The sequence below is a fragment of the Dasypus novemcinctus genome, chromosome 1, assembly GCF_030445035.2.
Source record: "Dasypus novemcinctus isolate mDasNov1 chromosome 1, mDasNov1.1.hap2, whole genome shotgun sequence".
Classification (NCBI taxonomy): Eukaryota; Metazoa; Chordata; class Mammalia; order Cingulata; family Dasypodidae; genus Dasypus; species Dasypus novemcinctus.
Window position 1 is genome coordinate 147,559,841 of NC_080673.1, and position 20,476 is coordinate 147,580,316.

A 20,476-nucleotide genomic window follows, 5' to 3' on the forward strand; every position below is an offset into this window, starting at 1 on the left:
TGAATCTGAACATCAATCAGTAAGAATTTACATCTTACTGATATTTAGTCTTCCACTCCATGAGCATGGACTGTTCTTCAGTTACTTAGGTCTTTTTTCATTTCTTTTTACATAGAGTTGCAGTTTTCTAATGCAAGTGCTTTACGTCATTGATTCGTCATTGATTAAATGTATTTCTGACTATTTGAGTTTTATGTGTCATATTTTATTTTCACCATTCTTTTGACATTTTTAGTTACTTTTATTGGTATAATCTTCATTTTTATACTCTCTTCCAGATCTCTCTCTCCTGTCTATTCTTTCAGGCTCTAGCACACCCGTTAGAGTTTCCTGAAAATCTGGTCTCTTAAAAATTCTCTCAGTTTCTGTTTATCTGTGAATACTCTACTCTTGCTCTAAATTTTGAAAGACAATCTTGCCAGATATAAGATTATTGGTTGGAAGTTTTTCTCTTGTATTATCTTAAATATATCAGACCACTGTCTTCTTGCCTTCATGGTTTCTGATGAGAAATCAGCACTGAATCTTATTGGGTGTCTCTTATATGTTATGCATTGCTTTTCTCTTGCTGTTATCAGACTTTTCTCTTTGGCATTTGACATTCTGATGAATATGTGTCTTAGAGTTGGTCTATTTGGATTTTTTTTATATGGGAATACGTTGTGCTTCTTAGACATGGATATCTATGTCCTTCAATAGGATTGGAACTTTTTCTACCATTATTTCTTCAAACATTCCTTCTGCCCCCTTTCCCTTCTCTTCTCTGGGATACCCATGACATATATGTTTCCATGTCTTTTGCTGTCTTTAAGTTTCCTGAGACCTTGTTCAATTTTTTCCTTTTTTTTTTTTTTTCTGTTTTTCATATATTCACCTTCAGCGGCCATTTCTTCAAGCTGTTCTTTCATATGTTCTTTCAGTGGCCATTTCTTCAAGCTCAGCAATCCTTTCTTCTGCCTCCTTAAATCTGCTTTTATATGATTCCAATGATGTTTTAATTTCATATATTGCACCTTTCATTCCCATAAGATATGCTATTTTTCTATGTATGCTTTCAAATTCTTCTTTGTGCTCATCTGATGTCTTCTTTATGTCCTTTATCTCTTTAGCCATCTCATTGAATTTATTAAGGAGATTTGTTTGAACACTTGTGATTAGTTGTCTCAATTCCTTTATGTCATCTGAAGGCTTGTCTTGTTCCTTTAATTGGGCCATAGCTTCTTGTTTCTTGGTGTAGATTGTAATTTTGTTTTTGGTGTCTTAGCATCTGGATTACTAGAGTATTTATTCTGGGTGCAGGTTTTCTCTTTAGTTTGAGGCTTCCTGCCCTTTCTCCCTTGCTGGTTGTGCAGTAGGAGCCAATGTTGTAATTCATGCTATATCCTATGGAGGCTCAAGCTGCCCTCATTGCACCAGGGACCAAAGAAGCGTCTCCCAACTTTCTCCTTTGCAAGGGGTAGGGACAGAATCACAGCTGTATGGAATAATCCAAGTTGTGCAGGCTTAGATTGTAGTTGCCCAGAGAGACTGATGAAGATTCACACCCCTTTTTCTTCTGCCTGGGAAGGGGATGAAGCTGCAGGTGTGGGCAGCAATCTATGCAATGTGGGTGCAAGATGACTGTAGTTTCCCTATTGGACTTCCAATTTTCAGTCTGTGCCAGCTAAACGTACTGCAGTTACATGGATAGTATGATGCAGGGTCCACAAGTTTTCTCCCTGCCGGAGGCATGCCAAAATCCTAGTTTAGGGCATTAGGTCAATCTGGGTGAAAGAAACTGGTTCCTACCATCCCTATGATTTTCAGTCAGCCTGGCTTCCCCTCAGACTGTTGACAGAGCCAAAATGGCAGTTACCACCTTGGGCAGATTCATACCCCAGTGTTTCCCAGGGTTATACTTTTGCCTGCTGAGTGTACCAATCAGTAGCTGAAATTGGCAACCAGTTGTCTCCTCCTTCCTTATTTTTGGGAAATGGAGCTTCTAATTCCAAACACAGAATAGCTCCTAGGGTAGCTTGTGCCACAAGAGTAGGATAATCACTGGCTTCAGTGGCTTGGCTGGTAATTTCCCAGAGAGGCTGGCACATGTCCCCCAGCTTACTCTCTGCTGGAGGTGGCATTGGGTCTAGGCTAGAGCTGCAATCTGATCTGGATGGAAAGAAGCTGGTCACGACCAGCGCTGTGATTTTCAGTTCACCCCACTTCTCATGCCAGGTGTAGAGTTAAGATGGTGGCTTCTGGACTATTTCTGATTTAACAGGTTCAAAGTTGAACTGTTCTCAGGATTATAGTTTAGCCCTCTGAATTTACTCATCAATAGCTGAAGTTGATGCCCAACTGTCTCTTCCTACCCCATTTTGGGGAAGTGGACTTTTCAATTCCAGCTGCGGAATCTCTCCTGAGGTGGCTTGTGCCTCCAGTGGAGGATGGTCACTGGCCTCTGTGGCATGGAGTGCTCTACTTACAAGTCTTTTCTTCAGATGTGCAGTCTCCTCCTTCCATTCCTTCAAGTATGTTGCAGGGTACTCTTCTGGCCTCCTGGTACCCCAAACAGGTACTTCAGCTATCTCCAGATAGCTCTGGGTATTTACTAACTGCCCTGTAGCAGGAGCTGACTCTAGGAGTTCCTTATTCTGCTGCCATCTTGCTGGTTGTCTCTGCTAATATACTTTTGAGCACAGGTTGAATTTTAATTGAATCAAGTATTCTTCCTTATTCTTCATGGTGGAGAAGTATTTACCCTTTATAATTCCAATGAAAAAATGGTATATGCTCATCAGTGAAGTAAGACAAATTGTAAAGGTGTTAGTATGTTGATAAATAAGTCGCACTTATATTTACTAACACTTGGAAAATTAACTTTTAAAAAGGGATGTATTAAAAGCAAAAGTTTAAAATTATAATACTTCTAATGTATTATATTCTCATCCCAAATATTTATTTAGTAATAAACAAATAATATAGGTTTCATTTGGCTACTTCAATCACATACATAGTAAGAGCGACTATTTCCATGCTCTTGATGAAAACAAAACATGACTTTTCAGTATTTAGTAAACTGCTTTAAACTAAAATTTCTGCATTGTAGGATTTGGTGATTTTCTAAATATGATCTATTTATTGAAAAATTATTTCATTCTCTGCATGTCAACACATTCAACTGGGAACTATAGATAACAGTGATGCTAAATCTTATCAAATCATTCAAAGTAAAGGCCAATGTAAATTTTGGAATTTTCAGCCCTTTAAGAGACATGAAACATTATGTTTTTGCAAAGACATGTAAATTCTAAAACTAAATGTATCAATCAGTGTTCTCAATATAAATAGTTTTAAAAATACATAAATGGCAATATATAAAGAAATTTATCTTAAGGAATTGGCTCACTCCACTGGGGGGTGGGGGCTGTACAACAGGTTGGCAAGCTGGAGCCTGGAAGCATATACAGATTTGGTGTGACAGCATTGACGTAGAATAAATTTTTCTTCAGGAAACCTCATGTTTTGTTCTTCAGACTTTTAACCAGTAAGATAAAGCTCATTCATATTATTAATGGTAATGTCTTCTACTTAAAATCAACTGATTGTGGATGTTAATTATATCTACAATATACCCTCACAGGAACATGTAGGCAAGTTTTTGAACAGACAACTAGACTACCTAGCCAAGCTGACACATACTATTAAGCATCACCGTAGGTGATCAAGTGTTGATATATACATATATCATTTTCAAGTGCTATTTTAAAGAATAGATAATTTACAAATACCACATTGGTTTGTCATTCAAGCCCCTACCCAAATTTTGAAGTAAATAAAGTTCTCTTGGTCATCACTATCATCAATTTTTGTAACTTTCTTTTAGGAGAACTGTGAAAAATCAGTTTAAAGATATATCATCTCCAAAAATTTTGATGAAATACTCTTATGACACCTTGAATAATTATTACCTAAAAGGTGAAGAAGAGCTCCTTACAGTAACACCTGAAGTTTTTTTGGAAAGAGGTGACACCTTACAATTTCTCAAAGTATACCACATAAGTAGCTAATTATCACCTGCACATTAAACTTAGTGTTTTCTTCTTCTTCATGGATAAACATCTATATTATATTTCTGAAGTGTCCTTCAATTGTTTGTGACAACATGACTGAGCACTAGACAATGAAAAGGTGAAATATATATAACATGCATCAATTGTAAATCTGGTCCATACAAACCTATTTATTGCATCTCTGTGTTCTTTTCCAGTAACAGCTTTCTAGGAAGATGAGCATTAAAGAAATGTGTTAAGCAAAGCTTCCATTAGCTTGGATATTTTAAAAAAATTTCACAGAGAGGAAACACCTGACTTTTGCCATTTACACTCAGTCTTCCTATGCTCTCTTAATTTTTATCTCAATTAAAATAATGGAATGATACATTTTCTCTTACTTTTTGAAAGGTCATATATTTGTTGTAGAATCATGTAAAAAAATTAGGAAGATGGTGTCAGAGTAGCTCAGGCAGGGGACAACTGTCTTATAAAATAGGGGAGATAGCATAGAAGTTATCCATAGGAGGTGCTTTGGTGATATGCATACCAGAAGGTCTGCAATTCATATGTCGTCCAGGAGAGACTGGTACAGAGAAACAAAGAGGGCAAAAGTAGAGCTGTAAGTTGGCTTCCACAGCTGGGGACACCAAACATCCCCCACTCTTGAAGCAAAAAGTCTAGATAAAACCTGTGGTTGAGTGGCCAACAAGGAGGGGAAAGGACATATTCTTCCTTGGGAAGATGGAAAATATAGCTGAGGGCTGAGTGTGATTTCTCTTCAGCTTATTTATGCACAATAACCTGGTTTTCAATTGATAGATAAGATTGAGACAGTGGAAATTGAAGGAGTCATATGTATGGAAAGGTTTGCCAAGGTCCACCCTCTGTTGGCCAGCCAGGAAAGTGAAGGAAGACAAATCTTGTCTTCCTTCTTTCCCAGACTCTGTAGAGCTGATCCATGCCTAATTATTGGCTCCCTGACCCTGTTTTGATAAGTTAAACAAGACAGTTTTAATTAACCTGTTTCTTAAAGTTTTAAAAGAAAATTGAACCAAAAATCAAAGAAAAGCTGTAAAATAAAACCACTAGGCAAGATAGAGAAATTGATGAACAGTGTGAACTCACCAACACAATCACATGCCCAGATATCAACAAAAAATTATAAACCATATTAAGAAACAGGAAGATATGGGCAAAAAAGTAATGAACAAAGAATCCAGATAAGAAATGGGATTTAACAACACCAAACAATGATGTTCACACAAATCTACTTAATCAAATTAAGAAGTTGAAGGAAAATATGATTAAAGAGATAAAGGATATATTAAGATGACACTGTGTGAACATAATGAACAACTTGAAAGTCTAAAATAATGTAACAGGACTTATGGGAATGAAAGATACAATGAAAGAGATTAGGAATACATTAGAGGGAAGCAGATGTACTTCAAGGTGGTAGCGTACCTACTTCCCATATATGAGGTCCCAGGTTCAATCTTCGGCCACAGTAATAAAAACAAACAAACAAACAAACAAATAAATAAATATTAGAGACATATAACAACAGCTTTAAATTGGTTGAGACCAGAATTAGTGAATTGGTGGATGAAGCATCTGAACTTTGAAAGACTGAAGAACAGAAAATGAAAAGAATGGGGAAATATTGAACAAGGTCTTAGGAAATTGAGTGATAGCATGAAATGCACAAACATGTGTTACAGGTGTTCCAAAAGAAGAAGAGAATGGAAAAAGGGAATAAAGAATATTTTCCAAAACCTTATGAAATAAATGAATATCAATATTCAAGAAGGACAATGTACACTAAACAAAATAAATCTGACTAGACCTACTCCAAGAAATCTACTATTCAGAGCATCAAATGCCAGATATAAAGAGAGGATTCTGAAAGCAGCAAGGGAAAATCAATGACTCACTTACAAGGGAGTCTCAATAAGTCTAAGTATCATTCTCTCATCAGAAACCATGGAAACAGAGGCAAGTGGTAAGATATATTTAAGGTATTGAAAGAAAAAACAGCTAATGAAGAATTCTTTATCTGGCCAAACTATCTTTCAGAAATGAAGGCGAGTTTAAAGCCTGCACAGACAAACAAAAACTGAGAGAGTTTGTCACCAAGAGACTGGCTCTATAAGAAATCTTAAAGGGCATGTAACACCTTGAAAGGAAAAGCCAAGGATGAGAAGCTTGGAAAAGAATGAAGAAATGAAGATTCTACATAAGGGGAACTGAAAGGGTTAAAAAAAAAAACAGTCAATAGTAAGCTATGACAACAGAAAACTAAAGAATAAAATGGATGAAGTAAATAATGCCTGTATTAATATCATTGAATATTAATGGCTTGAACTCCTCAGTCAAAAGAAATAAACTGACAGAATGGATTTTAAAAAGTGAGCTATCTATATGTTGTCTTGAAAAGACTCATCTTAGATGCAATTACACAATCAGGCTGAAAGTGAAAGGTTGGAAAAAGATATTTCACACAAATAGTAATCAAAAAGGATCTAGAGTAAATATATCAATATCAGACAAACTAGATTTTAAATGCAAAACTGATATAAGAGATGAAGGTCATTATAAATTAAGAAAAGAAACAACTTAATAAGAAATAATAGCAATAATAATTTATGTACATAACTTAGGTGCCTCAAGATACGTATGGCACACTGACAAAAAAGGAGAAATAGATGTTTCTACAATAATACTTTGACTTCAACAGACCACTTTCAGCATTGGATAGAACATTTGGAAAGGGAATAAAAAAGGAAAGAGATTGAATAGTATAATAAATGAACTAGACAAACATAGTTTTATAGAAAATTACACCCCAAAACAGAATGATATACATTTATCTCAAGTGCTCATGAATCTTTTCCAAGATATACCATATGTCAGTTTATAAGTCAGTTCTCAATATATTTAAAATATAGAAATTATACAAGGCACTTTCTTTGGTTATAATGGGATAAAACTGGAAACTTGTAACAAGCAGAAAAAGAGGATATTCACAAATAAAAAGATATTAAACAATAAACTCAAATAATCAGTGGGTCAAAGAAGACATTGCAAAAATCAGCAAATGTCTCAAGATGAATGAAAATGTGTACATAACATATGAAAACATATGGGATATGGCAAAGGCAGTGCTGAAGAGGAAATTTATAGCCCTCAGTCCTTACATGAAAAAAGAAGAAAGCATTAAAATCAAAGACATAACTGTATACCTGGAGGAACTAGAAAAAGAAGACCAAAACAATCCCAGAGCAAGCAGAAGGAAATAAATAATAAATTTCAGAGCAGAAATAAATGATATGGAGGAAGAAAAAAAAATAAAGAGAATCAATAGAACAAAAAGTTTGTTCTTCAAGAAAATCAACAAAATCAATAAAATCTTAGACTAACAAATAATAAAAAAGAGGTATACAAATAAATAAAATCAGATATGAGAAGAGGGACATTATCACCAACCCAGCAGAAAAAAAAAGATTATTAGAAGATAAAAAGAATAATTGTACACAAAAAAACTACACAACATTAATGAAATGTACAAATTCTTATAAACACACAACCTACTCTAACCCTAGAAGAAATAAAATATCCCAATAAATCAAGCACATATTAAGAAAATGAAACAATCAGGAAAACCTCCCCAAAATGAAAAGTCCAGGAGCAGATGACTTCACAGGTGAATTCTACCAATCATTCAAAGATGACCTAATACCAATCTTGCTAAAACTTCCAAAAAAATTAAACAGGAAAGAACCCTACAAAACTCATTCTATGAAGCCAATATCACCCTGTCTCCAAAGCCAGATAAAGTTAATATGAAAAAAAGAAAATTACAGATCAATTTCTTTAATGAATTTAGAGTCAAAAGTCCTCAACAAAATACCTTCTAACTGAATTCAAAAGCAAATTTGAAAAGTTATATATCACAATCAAATGGGTTTTATACAGGTATGCAAGGGTGGTTCAACATAAGAAAAATCAATGAGGGCAATATCCCACAATAATAAATTGAAGAAGAAAAATAACATGATCATCTCACTTGATGCATAAAACACATTTCACAAAATACATCATCCTTTCTTGATCAAAACTTTTCTATTCTATTGCAATAAAAGGAAACTTTATCAATTTGATAAAGTGCATATATAAAAAAATCCCCAGCTGACACTATACTCAGTGGAGAAAAACTAATAGCTTTTCTGCTGGGATTGGAAACAAGACAAGGATGCTCACTGTCTCCACTGTGTTTCCATACTTTGCAAGAAGTTCTAACAAAAGGAATTAGGCAAGAAACAAAAGTAAGGTGCCCAAAATAGGAATGATTATTCCTGATGATATGATCCTATACTTAGAAAATCCCCCAAATCCACAGCAAAACCACTAGAACCAATAGACAATTTTATCTAAGTGGCAGGATATAAGATTAATATAATAGAATCTGTAGTCTTTCTATATACTACTAATGAGCAAACTGAGAAGGAAGTCAGAAAAAAGTTCTATTTACAATGGTGACCAAAAGAATCAAATATTTAGGAATAAACTTAAACAAGTATGTAAAGTCCTGTATTCAGAAAACTACAATATAATGCTAAAAGAAACCAAAGAAGACCTAAATAAATGGAAGGATATTCCATATTCATGAGTTGGAAGACTAAATATTATTAACACGTCAATTCTACCCAAACTTATCTACAGATCTAATACAATCCTGATGAAAATTCCAACATTCTATTTTGTAGAGTTGGAAAAGCCAATTATCAAGTTTACCTGGAATGGTAAGCGACCCCAAATAACCAAAAATACCTTAAAAAGAAGAACGAAGTAGGAGGATCCTCACTTTCTAATTTTAAAGCATATTATTTAGCAACAATGGTAAAATGAACTAGGCATAAAGATAGACGGATTGATCAATGAAATCAAACTGAGAGTTCAGAAATAGACCATCACATATATGGCCAAGAGATTTTTGACAAGGCTCTTTAATTCACCCAGCTGGATCAGAAGAAATGGTGCTATTCAACAAATGGTGCTGAGGAAACTGTATATCCATATCTAAAAGAAAGACAGAGGACCCTTATCTTACACCTTATACAAAACTTATCTCAAAAGTTACCAAGGACCTAAGGAGAAAAAATGAACCACAAAACTCCCAGAAGAAAATGTAGGGAAATATCTTCAAGATATTGTGGCTTGTGGTGATTTCTTGGACCTTACTCCCAAAGAATAAACAATTAAAGAAAAAATAGATAAAAGGGACTTCCTCAAAATTAAACGTTTTTTGTGTTTCAAGTGATTTTATTGGAAAGGCAGCCTACTCAACAGAAGAAACTCTTGTTAAGCCATGAACATGTTGTGTGATCCAGCAACCCCACTACTTGGAATATGTTCACATGAACTGAAAGCAAGGATAGGAACAGATATTTGTGCACCAATGTTCATAGTGGTATCACTCGCATTTACTAAATGTTGGAAACAACATAAGTGTGTATCAACCAATGAATGGATAAATAAAATGTATTACATACATGATAGAATACTTTGCAACAGTAAGAAGAAATAAACTGATGAAACATGTGACAACATGGATGGATCTTGAGGACATGTTCAGTGAAATAAGCCAGTCACAAAAAAATGGATATTATATGATCTCCCCAACATGAACTAAATATCATGAGAAAACTAACAGAGTTAAATCATAGAGTATAAACTAATACAGAAAAAAATATGGAGAAGGGGGAGTCGATATGAAATTTGTAGAATGTTTAAAAAGTTCAATTGTAAATATGTAGTAATGGATAGAATTGGTAGTAGCACATTATAATGAGTATAACAAACACTGTTGATTGTGGTTGAAAGAGGTAGTCTAGGGAGGTTAATGTTAATTGAAAGACAGCTAGAAGATAATTTATGGACCACATAACATAGTAGATGAGGATTGTGGCTAATATAAATACAAGAATATTTTCTACTACAATGTATTAATAATATGGTGATACATGGAACAATACGATTGAAGTAGCTAATAGATTAGTTAGTAATATTAAAATATTTTTGTACTAAAAGCAAAGAAGGTTCTATATTAATGCTAAAGATAAAACAATGAGGCTTAGTTTTGTAAGATATGAATAAGATTAAGCATTTTTTTCTTTATTTTCTTTATTAGCAAGTAGACCTTGGTCAGGACATTTAAACAATCTCTGCTCATTTACATATTGGAGAAATGATTGATATTGTTTTTAGGATTAAATGAGATAAATGTGCCTGGACAGAACTTTTTAGAGTAATGCTTCCATAATTTGTTAAACTGTATTTGTCTGTTACCTTATATTTTTAAGTTGAAATAAAGTTAATCTTAAAAAAATTAATGTTAATTTTCCAATTTAAGATTCTTCTCTGTCTTATGAGTATAAACTGGTAATTATAGCATTGCTTTCAGAAATATGTTTTGAGAGTGTAAACATGAAACACTTCATAAAATGCAATTTTAATACTTATGTTCACTTATATAGTGACAGTTGATTTCTTGGGAAGATGCTTAAAAAATAGGTCAGATATTTCAAGTAAATCAAAATTTATGTTTGTTGAGATTATTTTATTTGTTCTCTGGGTCAGAGACTCAGTATTTGTTATTGGAAAATGCCATGTTTTCTCCAAATTATTTTCAGACTTTATGACATGAGAATAGCATGAAAATGATGATAACTAAATATGTAAACTTCATAAAGATAAACAACAACAACTTACCTAATGAACTTTCATTGAGCAGTTAATAAACTTGTATTAGAAGACATAATTTTTGTTTTCTGGATTATTTTAGGGTGCCAAAAACTTTGTAGTTTCCATTTATTTTTCCAGAGCTAAAATTAAACTTTGCACATAAGTATATCATTCTTATATGTATTCATTAACATACAACTTTAAGCTTTGTATGAAATATTGTGACTATATCCTTTTAAAAATAATGCAGATCTCATTTGTTAGCTATAAATTAATGGTTACATCAGTATCGTATACTTTTTTTGCATTCATTTAACCCCAACGAAAATTTAAAAATAAAACTATTCTATCAGACTAACCTAGATGTACACACAGCACTGTCTTGTGGAAAACATCTGCATGCCATACTTGGAAAGTATACCAAACAAAATGGATAGATCCCAAAGAAAATTATCCAGACTTTAAATAGCGTTCACTAATATGACTGTAGTTGGATTACTTTATCTCATCAGATGCTATCATATTTTTCCATTTTTATTGACATGTCTGTACTTAATTACATATGCATGTGGGTACATATATGTACACATTCACAGAGATACACATAACATCTCAAGAATATCTCACATAATCTCTGGGGTATTAAATGTACCTTTAAGCACTTTCCTGAATTACATAGAAACTGAAGTCCAAGACTAAACAAAAATAAGAATGTAATTAATATAATCATTGATCCTACTTTTGAGGCTTGAATTGTATTCAAATATAACTTGCCATTAAACATAGGATGGAGTGTAACAATTAAAAACACATATTGCTAGCCACTGTCCATCTTCTACCACATGGTTCACTGTGATATATTGTCCCATGCCTTGCACATTCTAACAAAAGTGTATACTCAGTGGCTGTCACTTGCATCACAGAGTTGTACAATCATAGTCCACAGTAAACCTTTGAAAGTTTTCCTTAGTCTAAAAGGAAAAAATCCCATACCAGTACAAGTATGAGAGTATTCTCTAATGAAGTGTAACAAATGTAAAATACTAATACATAGTGTTAATAATAAGGAGAGCATAGAAAAAATATATACCAAGTGTATGCTATGGACCATAATTAGGGGTAATAGTCTGATCATATTCTTTTATAATCTGTAACAAATATTCTACAACAATGTAAGGTGTTGGTAGAGAGGTGACATATAGGAATTGTGCACATTAGGCATGATTGTTCTGTAAGCTCACAACCTCTGAATTATAAATAAGGAGAGAGAGAGAGAGAGAGAGAGAGAGAGAGACATATTAGTTCTATTATGACCAAAGGAAGAGAATTGCCAAACTAAAAAAAAAAAAAAAAAACACAAAACCCCAAAAACTTATTATACAAATTAATAAATATAATTCCTTAATACTAAAATTTTCTGTAAAACAACTCTACAAATCACATATAGAAGCAGAAATTGCATAAGAGCACATTTGAATATTAAACCTCATTAGCAATCAGGGAAATGCAAAACAGAACAATCATGAATTTTCATTTCATCATTCAATTGTCATACTAGCAGATTTCAGGTTTTGAGATAAACATCCTCATACTTTCATTTTTCTTTTTGTAGATGTGTCCATATGTATCAAGAAATCCAAAAATATTCACAACAAATATTCTTCTAGGTGTAAAGAGTTGGGAAATAATAAAAGATTACCAAAATATTTCAAATTTATATTATATAAATCATGTTATATATAGCATAAAAAGGAAAAAAAATAATTGACAGTTATCTAAATGTCTAATAGTAGGTGACTGATATAAACATCCATATAATGAATTATTATAAATTCAGCAAATATCATATGTTAAAATATAGTTAAAGTATAGTTAAGGTTGTGGATAAATGCTCATTTTAAAAAATATAACAGGTTATATACAATTATATACAAATCATTTTTATAAAAAGAGAATATATAAATGTATATTATATAGGGCATTGTATTAGTAAGCCAAAGGGGTGCTGAGGCAAAATACCAGAAATTAGTTGGTTTTTATAAAGGGTATTTATTTGGGGTAGGAGCTTACAGATATAGGCCATAAAACATAAGTTACTTCCTTCACCAAAGTCTGTTTTCACGTGTTGGGAGTGAGATGGCTGCCGATGTCTGCAGGGGTTCTGGCTTCCTGTGTTCCTCTGGGCTCAGCTCCTGTTTTCTCCACAAGGTCAGCTGTAGACTATCAGGTGAATGGCTTGGTCTCTCTCCCTGGGGCTCCAGTTTAAGACCAGCATCAAACTCCAACATCAACCTCCCCCGCCCCCCCCACCCCCCCCGCTCTCTGTCTTTGCCATGTCTTTTATCTGTGAGTCCCCACCCCTTGTGCCTGACTGGCACAAGAGATTTACCTAATCACTTAATGAGGTAAACCTCTGAATCCAATATAATCTAATATGCCCAGAGGAAAAGATAAGTTTACAAACATAATCCAATATTTCTTTTTGGAATTCATCAATAATATCAAACTGCTATAGGCATATATATTTATGAATATAATATATTTATATTATATGTGCTTGATTTATACACGCAAGCATAAAGATAATCTATGCATCAATATATATACTTATGGAATATACACCTATATATTAAATTTGTTTATGGCTTAGCAGTATAACAAAGACTTGTGTATTTTTCTTCCATATGTTATTTCCACAATTTTTGCAATTTTAGTAAAAAACAACTCTAAAAGTATTTGTATTTCTTTTATGACCTGTAACAGAGTAATTGATCTCATACATACTAGAAAACTGAATAAATATATAAAAAGAAAGCCTTTTTTCAGATATTGGATAATGAGCAGCACACAACTGTTGTATCTATAAAAAAAGAAACAAACCAGGAGATCTTTGCTATCATTTCAGCATTCTGAATAACAGTTGTTGTTTTTTTTCCCTCTTTGCATTTCAGGAAAGACCAGCACAAGCTAAATATGATGCCCTTGCTAAGATTTTGAGAAAAATGAAGTAGCTGAAATTTACATGGCAGGGCAATAGAGAGAAGAAAGATACACAGAAAAAGTCTTTTCAGAATCCAAATAGGAATTCACAGATATCTCTGGCTGAATGTTTTCAAACTTTATATGAAGGCCACTTATGCTTTGACTGAGCTAACCAGTTATAGAAAAAGGATTCTATAAGACCAGACAAAGACAAACTAATGCATCAAGAACTGATAAAAGATAATGTATACTGGATATTTCTGAGAGTTCACACTGGGTTGGCTGACATTTTCTGATGAATTAGATTGAAGAAATATGCTTAAATGCCCAAGGCATTTGTAAGGACCAAAGACATATGCCTTTGTAGTGTACTAAGATACCTTGTAGTAAAGACTACTCTAATCCCATTATAAAAGATTATAAAAATGAAACTTGAGATGTTAAAACTGATCCACAAGTACCTTAGCTGCCAGGCATACCAAAGTCAACACTCATTAAAGAAAATTTGCACACTACTCAATATACTTGTGAAGTACCCAAATAAAAATCATTAAACATGTGAAGGAGAAAAATGTGAACCATATAAAAAAATAAAAATTCAAATGGAAAAAAGAAAGAGATTATGGAATTAATGGCAGCCTTAAAAAAGTTATTATAATTATGTTCAATGATTTAAAGGAAAATATATATGCAAGGAGGAGAAAAATTGAAGCAAATAAGTTAAACAAATAAAATTTCCAAAAATGGAAAAATTAATGTGTGATTTTAAAAATTCATTTGATGAGCTGTGCAATGGATTAAATACTTCAGGGAAACATCAGTAATCCAGAAGAAATGGCAATAGAAACCATACCATTTTAAGGAAAGTGAAAAAAGTACCTAAAAAATAGAGACTCAAAAAGTTGTTTGACAATATTAGGAGTTTTACTACTCCTTTAACAGATATTCTGCAAAGAGATGAATGTGCGAAGTATATTTTATGAAGTGATTTTTTTAAAACTTAAAGTATAATTCAGCATATCCAGTAAGCTCAGTAAAACACAAACAGGATAAAACAAAGAAAATCACATCAAGGGATATAATAATAAATTTACTGAAAATCTGTTTTAAAGACAAAATCTTCGAAGTATCCAGAGTGGAAGAAAATTCACATTAAATACACATAAAAAGATAGAAGATTGACTGCAGTCTTCTCATGGTTTATTATGAAAAGCAGAAAAAATGAAAGAAATTCACATCTATGTCTTCAAAAATGAAATAAAAATAAAAGATTTTCAGACAAAGCAAAAGCTGAGAGCAATAGATTACTAAATATTTTAACAGTATTTTGTAAAGAAGTTACATAAGTGGTATGTAAGCACATGTAGAAGATGGTCAGAATTATAATTTAAAAATATTTTAATAGCATAATCTAGTGAAAACTATGATTAAAACAACATCGAATACCACTACATAAATGCCAAAATAGGCTAAAGTTAGAATGACTAATAACTAAGATTTGTCAAGGATGTGGAGAAACTGAAACTCTATAAACAGGTTAGAAAACACTTTGACAACTGTTTATAAAGTAAAACACAGAACTATCATTTGACCCAATGATTCCACTCTTCAGTATTTACCTAAGAAAAATGAAAACATATACTCAGAAAAAGATTTTTACATGAATAAGATTGGGAGGATCTTTATGCATAATAATCAAACAGGGGGAAAACAAATTTCTACCATAAGTGAGTGCATAAACAAATGGTGGCATTTTTATACAATTGAGTAAAACTCAACTATGAAAATGAATGAATAATTGATACAATAAATAGTGTGGGTGAGTCTTAGAAATCATTGTGATGAGGAAAATAATTCATTTCCAAGACTACAGAGTATATGATTCTATTTATATAATATTCTAGAATTTTTAAATGAATTATATTTAGAGGTATTAGATGTCTGTATATAGTTACCAAAGTGCAAAATAAAATGTGATCTCAACAATATAGCAAGTTAATATGAGAGTAGTTTGAAAAAATAATCAAATCCAATGAACAAAATTAATATTTTATAGTTGATTATTTAGTTTCTTTTGTATTTCACAAAATTGTTTTTTCTTCCTACATTGAAGTTCTCTAATTAAGAAAAAAACGTTGAAAAGTGACATAAAATACTTGCCTAATTGTTAAAAATTATTAACAACTCTGTCATTCACCAGCAACACCAATTAGGTCAACATCTGCAAAATAGGTTATATTTCATGTTCCGAGACATTTTAGGGAGATTATATAGTAACAAATGATAGGATAGCAAACTTTATGTGACTAGCTCCATTCAGCAGTTGGATTAGAATTTTGAGGGTCTGAAATGTTTCTGAGTAATTCCTGAATAATTGAAAAACTACATTTTAAAGTGCTATGAAAATTATTTAAAGCATGGGCTTTAGAATCAGAGTTACGAGTTCTAATTTGATTTATTTTTGCTTGAGACTATTTTTAAACTTTCTATACCTCAACTAACCATTTCAAAAGTGGACACTGTAACAAGAATTTTAAAATCAATCAGAGTAATTGAAGCATTTTGGTCAGTACCTTGTAGAAAATAAAAGTCAAATATAAAAATACTGGGGAGAGGATGTAGTTCAAGTGGTCAAGCTCCCATTTCCCACATGAGAGGTCCTGGGTTTGTTTCCTGGTGCTTCCTGAAAAAAAAAAAACAAAAAACAGCAAGCAAGAAAAACGAAAACACCAATTTGGGGAAGATGATGTTGCTCAGTGGTTGAGTGCCAGCTTCCCACATATGAGGTTCCAGGTTCAATGACTGGCCCTGGTACCTCAAAAAAAAAAAAAATATATATATATATATGTGTGTGTGTGTGTGTGTGTGTGTGTGTGTGTATGTGTGCATAATTATTATTATACCTGAGCTCTAAGTATTAATATGTACAAAGTGGTTTTGGTGTCCAGTGTATTTTATGATCATTACATATCTGGAAACTTAAATGTGCATCCTGAATATAACAAATATTTTATTGTTATTACACTACTGTCATGCTGTCATTACTAATTATTATTTTTTATTTTATAGTCAAAATGGCTGATGGTCACGAAGTTATGAAATTGTGTTAATAAAGGCGTAACTTTGACTTGAAATCATGACTTCTGAGTAGAAATTACATGTCCTGTCCAGCACACTATACTCTTTGACCTATAAATTTAAGTTACTCTAAAAAGAGATGAAATTTAGGGAGTATTATAAAACCCATACCAAACTATGAAAAATAATTGTAAGATACTCTAAGGAATAAAAAAATAGTTTTCTATATAAACAGCTTAATTACATGTTTCTTAAATAGCAAATATTTTATTGACTCTTGTGTTTCCATACCCCAGTCTTATGAAGGACTGTAGAAAAAAAAAATCATATGCCTATTAATCACAAAGTCCTAGAACTGACAGTCATAAACATTTCTTTGTAAGATATAAAGTTTTGAAAGGCAACTTAATGTTATAAAATAAAATAATGCAAGTTGCCTTAAGCTAAAGGCATGCTATTGCTAAGCAACGAGTTTGGGGCCGCATTTTTGGTTTGTTTTTATAAGATATGAATGCAGCATTTTCTCCTAAAAATTATGTTGATATTTGCAAACCTCTGCCAGGATGATAAATTTTCATATGGAAACTAAAGAAAGCCAACCACTCTTCTAAGGTTAGCATAATAGGAATTTCATAAATAAATTTCGAATCAAAGGGTTCAAATACAGCTCAGCTTCTTACAAGGCAAGGTCAATATACTACATTTTCTTATTGAATTAACTAATAGTTACTATTTTGGCCTTTTTAAAATTCTGTACTGCTTATCTTAATGTTATCACGTAAAGATGGATGGGAGATCATAATCAGACAGCTTAAGTAGTTTCTTTCTTTAAAAATGGTATCAACTCATCATCACCAAATTTTCAATTTTTCTGCAACATGCAAAGTACTCTCCTAAGTGACTGCATAGTGTTCATGCCACAACCCATGCCCTTTAAAATCCACCACTTGACATGGAGACTTAAGGTATGAACACGGGACAAGTTAAATTCAAATATTAATAATAACAGCACAGAACAGCAGATGATCGATGCTACCGATATTGAAAAGAAAATAAGATTTCCATGAGACTGGTGAATAGAGTGTGAGAAAACAATCTATTGAGGTTAGATTGCTTCACCTTTATGTGTGTGTTAAATTATACAGAGAAGGAGAATGAGTCTATATCTATTATTATTGCTTTTTCTTTCTGCCAATAGTTTTTGAACAATTATGCATGTACTAGTTCACTTCAGTTCAGTTTAACTCAACACGTCTTGATTGCAAAAGTGTATTAGATATGTAAGTGCAGTAAATATGGAATGGTTAGGAAAAGTGATGATGAATGACATGCTTTTCTCATAGCCCTTAGAATTGTTAATTATGAATTGTTAGATGGATGGACTGATGGATAATAGATGGATGGGTAGATAGATAGATAGATAGATAGATAGATAAATAGAGAGGTAGAGAGATGATGGATGGATGGATGGAAGAGGGGTTGGGGTAAGCAGGGGGAGAAGGTAAAACTCTCCAGTAGTTTTTCTTCATAAAAATACAGTTCTTTTGAAATCATGATCAAAAAATTTTGTCTACATTTCTCCAAGTTGTCATTTCATTATCATTATGTATGTCTAATTTACAGCCAGTCTTTTCCATTGTATAAATATTGTCCAGACAAGAAAAACTGGTAAGGTGTATCTCCAGTCTGGATTAACAGTCTGCTTTAAGAAAAAAGAAATAGCTGTTTCTTTCTGTACTGTCCAATAAATTAGTCTTTGAAATGACACAAGACAACCACTATAACATGCGGTTTCATTGATGAGTGTAACTGGTTTTGTTGTTAAGAAATAATTGTTCAAACTAGACTGTTCCTGATTGCAATGTGGTTTGGCTTTCATGTAAACAAAGATTAAACTATATTTTCATCATTTTTGATATTATATTAATATTTTGAATGACTGCTGTTTGATTCAAGAGAAAGTCTATCAAATACATTTAGATTTATCTTTAACTGAAAGCAGTATGACTTAGGCACCTAACTCCTCCCCCCTCCTTTTTCTTTTACTTTATATATAAAATACAGAAAATAATTCTTGTCTACCCCACTAGCAATTTGGTACAATAATCACTTATAAATAAATTTTAACAAATGTTGTGCATGTTTCATTAGGTCTTTTCAAGGTCATATCAAGACCATATTATATATGCCTTATGTAAACTATGAGTCATATTATGTTTGATTTCCTCTTGGCTTTCAACAATGTGTGTGATATTTCTTCAAGGGCTGCTTGACAATGTGATGACATCGTATTTTAGCCAGATACCTGTGGATACTGTGATGTCTTTTTGCCTTCAAGATGGTGCCAACAAGATTATCATCCATCTTACTTTCTCATGATAAATTTATCTACTTAATTCAGTGTGGCATGAAGGAGAGATGAAGATTATATGCTTTAGATGAGCTTAATAATATGCAATATACTCTATACCTCATTAGACCAGAAACTAACAAGCAGAAAATTTATAAAAAAAATTTTAAATGTCATCAAAATAGTCATTTGAGAATTTTCTTTTCAAATCAATGACAGCAAACAAAGATTTACAGAAGAAGTTTCTGCAGGAGAAATTACAGGTCAGAAACAGGCTGATTGCATCAATATTCTCTTGTCCTTTTTAAACAAAACTTTATATAACCTTGCTAATATTTTATTCCCAATTCTTTGATTAACTTTGTGTCTATCATTACTTCTGGGGAACTAAAGTACATTAGCCACTAAAATATGAAAGAGGATCAAAATTATGAGACTAGGTTGAGTTATATCATTACTTTACATTGAAGGCTAAATATTTTTTATCTATCACCCAGAGAAAATAATATAGGTTATCTATTGATTTCATATTTAAGAAACAACCAGAATCCTGAGAAGTATTAAAGAAATCATAGACACCTATGAATCAGTCATCACTTACACCTCAATATCTCTACCTTCTTCTTTGGGGAAGTCTAAGCCGCCATTCTCCAGCCTTCCACCACCCTCACACACTTCCTACTGTTCCACAATTTGAGGGAGATGTTAAGCCTAATGAAGAGGCCTGGCCAGACCTTAAACACAGAAACTGAGAATAAGCAGTCCCAGTAGTTTATCAGAACAGATATTCTCATTGGCAGTGAAACCAGCTAGTAAGATAAAGAAGCAGTAGATGCATCTGGAACCTGGCAGAGAGTCCATGGGGACGTCAGTAACCCCAAGATGGCTGTCAGAATACCCTCCCCAAGATTCTGCCACTCAGAAAAAGACTTCCTCCAGAAGCCAGGAGAAGCCCCAGATATTCCCCAAGGACTTTATCATTGAGCCCTCACAGGAGATTGATGGGGGAGGTAATCAATCAAAATGGTAAACAGCTGGAACTACTCCCCTGCCATTAGCAAAGGGGTGGGATAATTAATGGTTCAAAAGGCAGGCACAAGGCCTGAGCTTGATCTCTCATGCACTCTTTCTCCTGTGGACCCCTGTCCTGCCCTCTGTGCACCACTCTTGCCATTATTCCTTTAACATGTGGCCATGCAAGTAAAACTTGGGCATTTATAACTTGTAATGGGGAATTTTAGTCTGTAAAGCAGGCTATTTGGTCATTTTTCAACCCATTCCTCTCTAC